This window comes from Tupaia chinensis, unplaced genomic scaffold (genome assembly GCF_000334495.1).
Source record: "Tupaia chinensis unplaced genomic scaffold, TupChi_1.0 Scaffold000063_1, whole genome shotgun sequence".
Lineage (NCBI taxonomy): Eukaryota > Metazoa > Chordata > Mammalia > Scandentia > Tupaiidae > Tupaia > Tupaia belangeri.
This window is the reverse complement of record NW_006159521.1, coordinates 1,408,364-1,413,946: the sequence shown is the minus strand read 5'-3', so window position 1 is coordinate 1,413,946 and position 5,583 is coordinate 1,408,364. Positions and strand designations below refer to the sequence as shown.

Genomic DNA, 5,583 nt, shown 5'->3' with positions numbered 1-5,583 from the left:
GCGGCCGTTGCCGGAACCATGGGCTCCTGCACTGACAGTTGGAGAGGCCTGAGCACAGGCCAGTCCTGTCCTCTGAACCCTGGGGATGGTGCACACCTCACCAGGCGACATCTCCTGATACCAGCCATGTGGCTCTGTGGGTGCTCTCCACCGGACTGTCGGCTGAGGTTGTTTTGTTTCCCAAGTCCATGGCCCCCAGCAAAGGTTCACGCTCAAAACAGGTGCTAAGGAGGCAACTGGTGAAGGGCGGGGCTCCTGTTTCAGGCTGTCACCTGGTGTTCACAGCCTTCCGTGACAGGGCCCAACTGGACTTGCCTTTCCCGTTAATCTCAGTTCTCACAGCAGGGCTGACACCTCATGGAGACTGATTCCAAACAGGAGCTTCTCTTTCTGTGTGGCCTGAGGCCCCTTTGTGATTGCTGGGTTTTATCCCTGAAGCACCCTTTCTCAGCTCCTGTCCCTAACTTCAGTTCTTGAACTGCATCTGCCTGAAACAGGCCTTCAACATCGTAGGTGGACGTGTGAGTGTAAGGAGATAGGGGTATTTGCCTGTGTGCCAGAATGTTCACTGAGGATCCTCCTAGATGCTTCTAGAAAGTCCATGAAGATGACTGGCCCACGAAGCTCATCGCAGCAAAAACTAAAATTAACCTAGATGCCCATCAGGAAGGGATTAGATAAATCATGGTACAGTCACACATCAGGTGCTGCGCAGCCGTTGAAGAGAACGTTTAGCAATTTTACTCACAAGGAAAACTCATTTGTGAGTGAGAAAAACAGGTTATAGAATTGCGTGTATGATATAACCCATTTATATAAAATTATATACATAGGAAAGACATTGAATTGTTAACTATGGTCACTTCTAGAGATGGAATTTTACATTACTTTTCATTTTTATACCATTTTATATTGCTTAAAATTTATGTATTATCTTTATAATCAGAAAAACAAAATAAAGCTACTTCATTGTGAGAAAACTGTGTGAATTTTCTGAGCAGCTTTTTCTGATCCAGTCCCCATGCCCTTCCCACCTCCCATACACCTCATGGCCTGGCATGGCCCCTTGCTCCTTGGGCCCCAGTCTCTTCCTGAGTATGTCCTCTCTCAGAGGACCTCAGTAGCCTCCTCAGCTCCAGCTCCTGAGGATCACAGACTGTGTTGTTTCTCCCTCTTTTGAGGCCCTCCTGCACCCCCAGAGGCACCAAGCATTGCCACCCAAGCTTGTGTATGGCCAGAGGCAGATCGTGGGATTTATCAAGAGATCCAGCAAAAGCTTGACAAACAGGCTAGGGGGTGCATGCATGCCCCAAATGCCAACAGGATGGAGCGATGGAGGAGAAGGGACTGTGGCATGACCACGCCCCGTTGGGGGTGCCTCTCTCTCCCTTTCTCTCTTGTAAGTGATAAGGCAATCACTTAGGACGGCCTTTGCTGAGCATCCCTAGGGCCCAGCTGAGGTGGAAGCCCATGGGTTTTGAGGGGCATAAAACCCTGAGGTGGCGGGATTTCCCCCACCAGTTCTGGGCAGCTTAGGGGAAGAGGAAGGAGATGGCTGTGGTCTCTCTCAGGGCCAAAGACACACCGTGGCTGCGGCCTGTGCCTGAACCATGGGCTCCTGCACTGACAGTTGGAGATGCCTGAGCACAGGCCAGTCCTGTCCTCTGAACCCTGGGGATGGTGCAGACCTCACCTCACCAGGCGACATCTCCTGATACCAGCCATGTGGCTCTGTGGGTGCTCTCCACCGGACTGTCGGCTGAGGTTGTTTGTCTTCCCAAGTCCATGGCCCCCAGCAAAGGTTCACGCTCAAAACAGGTGCTAAGGAGGCAACTGGTGAAGGGCGGGGCTCCTGTTTCAGGCTGTCACCTGGTGTTCACAGCCTTCCGTGACAGGGCCCAACTGGACTTGCCTTTCCCGTTAATCTCAGTTCTCACAGCAGGGCTGACACCTCATGGAGACTGATTCCAAACAGGAGCTTCTCTTTCTGTGTGGCCTGAGGCCCCTTTGTGATTGCTGGGTTTTATCCCTGAAGCACCCTTTCTCAGCTCCTGTCCCTAACTTCAGTTCTTGAACTGCATCTGCCTGAAACAGGCCTTCAACATCGTAGGTGGACGTGTGAGTGTAAGGAGATAGGGGTATTTGCCTGTGTGCCAGAATGTTCACTGAGGATCCTCCTAGATGCTTCTAGAAAGTCCATGAAGATGACTGGCCCACGAAGCTCATCGCAGCAAAAACTAAAATTAACCTAGATGCCCATCAGGAAGGGATTAGATAAATCATGGTACAGTCACACATCAGGTGCTGCGCAGCCGTTGAAGAGAACGTTTAGCAATTTTACTCACAAGGAAAACTCATTTGTGAGTGAGAAAAACAGGTTATAGAATTGCGTGTATGATATAACCCATTTATATAAAATTATATACATAGGAAAGACATTGAATTGTTAACTATGGTCACTTCTAGAGATGGAATTTTACATTACTTTTCATTTTTATACCATTTTATATTGCTTAAAATTTATGTATTATCTTTATAATCAGAAAAACAAAATAAAGCTACTTCATTGTGAGAAAACTGTGTGAATTTTCTGAGCAGCTTTTTCTGATCCAGTCCCCATGCCCTTCCCACCTCCCATACACCTCATGGCCTGGCATGGCCCCTTGCTCCTTGGGCCCCAGTCTCTTCCTGAGTATGTCCTCTCTCAGAGGACCTCAGTAGCCTCCTCAGCTCCAGCTCCTGAGGATCACAGACTGTGTTGTTTCTCCCTCTTTTGAGGCCCTCCTGCACCCCCAGAGGCACCAAGCATTGCCACCCAAGCTTGTGTATGGCCAGAGGCAGATCGTGGGATTTATCAAGAGATCCAGCAAGCTGGCCTAGTTCAGGCTCAGTAGACCTGACCGTGGTTGCCCCGGTGGGCTGCAGGCTGGCAGGTGAGGGCCACTTGTCCCCCCAGCTTGCCCCAGACGGGTCCTGGTCTGCTGTGGAAATGTTCCTGTGGTTGTGATGACCAGACTGGGCAGAAAACTCTACCCACCCACGGCTGCCTCAGGGAAGCCCGCTGCTCATCCCCTCAACAGGCACTTTGGGGCAGAAAACTCCCACAGAAAAAGCCTGTCCAGCTGAGGTAGGACCTTTCCCCAAAGAGGTATGATGACCGTTTCCAAGTGACGGCCCCCTCTGCACTTCAGAGCTCTCAGCCTCCTCCTCCGCTATGAGTGACAGCAGCGATGCCCACAGGCCCTCAGGCAGGTCTGCCTCCCCTCGGCCTCGCCAGAACAATAAGGCCCCTGGCAGCCAGGGCCCAGGAAGTGATTACGGAGGGACTGCCCCGCGTGGCCTGGGCACTTGGTCAGCGGTACTGAGGACAGACACCTGTTAACCCATTGTGCTGGCACTGGACGGGCACTGAGATGACCCGTCCAGCTCCTACCGCTCAACCTGGTGATCCCCACGCGTGTTTGGGGACAGTATCGAGTCAGCACCCTGCGGATGGCCGACTGTCCTCGCTTGGTTGTTAATGCCAGAGGGTGCATGTGAAAACGCACACCCCAACAGGCCCCAGCATGCCAATCCTTTTTCCTCCTGTTCTCCATCCTGTCAGGATCCTGCGTACATGCACACCTTCTTGGTATGTCTGTTTTGGTTTTGGGTTTTGGGTTTTTTTTGTTTTTTTTTTTTAAGAGAGATTTTTGCTATAGGGCACGTGGGCTCACTGGAGAGACAGAGACAAAAAGTGAGAAATCACCCCCCAGGGGGGATGGACACACTGCAATTTCTTTTCCTCCATTCTCCTCTTGGGATTTTGGGCACACACACACACACACACACAATTTGAGTTTAAGCCATCAGGTCTGGGACTTAAACCATGGTCGACTATGTGGGAATTCAGGGACGTCACCATTACACCATCTGCTGGTCCCCCTGGTGTGTCTTTTAAGCTGCCCAGGTGGGACTCGATCCCTGATCAGGGCTTGGGGATCCATCTTTCTCTGAACAGCACTTAACTGCTACGCTGGCCAGAGGCAGCTCGTGGGATTTATGGAGAGATTCAGCAAGCCAGCCTAATTCAGGCTCAGTAGACCTGAGTGGTTGGGGTGCCTTGTAGCCCTCCACTCTGGCGAACTCACAGCCCTATAACAAAGAGTCTTCTGTCTTTAAAAGTGCAGTGGTTAAGCACTACCGGAGCTGGCTCCCACATGGTGCATCTTCAAATCCCATCCCAGCAGCTTGTAAAGCGCACCAGGAACATGTGCCCAAATCCTAGCAGGACAGAGATGAAGGAAAGAGGATTGCAATGTGACCATGCCCCATTGTGGCTTCTCCCTGTGGCGAGCACATGTACTCTCGGACAAAAGAATCTTATACCAGGGACCAGCAGGTGGCGTGGTGGTTAAGGTTCTAGACACTCACATGGCCAACTACAGTTTGAGTCTCAGACCTGGTGGCTTGCTTTCTCACTTTCCCTCTCTATTTCTCTCTCGCGCACGCGCTTGCTGTGTCTTGCTTTGGTCAAATTAAAAAATAATAATAAATGAATGGATGGATAAAATTAAATAATTCTTTAAAAATATCTTATACCAAAATCCAATATGTAAACATATTCTGTTTTAAAATGTTATAGTATTTTGGGGGCCAGCAGATGGTGTGGGGTGGTTAAAGTGGACACTCCCACATGGCCACATGGCCGACTACGGTTCAAGTCCTAGACCTGGTGGCTTGCTTTCTTACTTTTTCTTACTTTCCCTCTCTCTGTATGCCTGTCTTTGTTCAAATTAAAATAAATGAATTAATAAATAAGTAATTCTTTAAAGTAATTCTTTTAAAAATTAAAAAAAAATTATAGTGTTTTGGGGCTGGTAAGTGGCATGGTGATTAAGGGCGCTGGACTCCCACATGGCCGACTGCGGTTACCGGGCAGCTTTCTCTCTCTCTTTCTCTCTCTCTGTGTGTGTGTGTGTGTGTGTGTGTGTCCCTCTCTGGTCAAATTAAAATAAATAAATAAATAAAGCTAACTATTTCTTTAAATTTTTTTACAGTATTTCATATTTCAAAAATGCACTTATTAAGGCAATCAGGAAGGACTGAAGCTGTTTTGATGAACAAGATAGTTGCCGGTTTACATCAAACTCTCCTTCCATTCTTTTTTTTTTCTTTGCCTCTTTGGCTGTGCAATATGAGAACATAAGAAAAATGCTAGTCAGAGTTAGTTGAAATAGTTCATTGTTTTCCGAGTTAACCTTGCAACCTCGTGATACTAAAAAGAATAGAGAATTTGGTTTTATTGTTGCAGTCAGTAACTGTAATACATTAGGACGAACCATATGTAATTGCCAGTGTCCTACGGTTTGGAGCCTACAAACCCAGCAAAGTCGCCTGATGGTGTCCGACGCTGACGGCTGACCCGCCCTTAACTTGCTGTGTGCCTGGCCGCTAAGTGCTTAGGAAGGTGGTGTCCCTCTCCGTTGTACAGATCGGGCCCTGCCGCTGGGGGGCGCTGGCCCAGCCTGCACAGGTGAGCTGAGCTGGGCCCTGCTGGAGCAGGCCAGGCCCACCCTTGCTGGAGACAGCCGGTGCGGGCGC

The 5,583-nt window shown here is 49.4% G+C and overlaps 1 long non-coding RNA gene across 2 annotated transcripts in view; it reads right to left on the bottom strand.

The window, feature by feature from the left end:
* Window positions 1–5,583, bottom strand: part of LOC114004715 (uncharacterized) — an 11,566-nt gene that overhangs the window by 1,294 nt on the left and 4,689 nt on the right. The gene's annotated exons all lie outside the window — the stretch shown is intronic.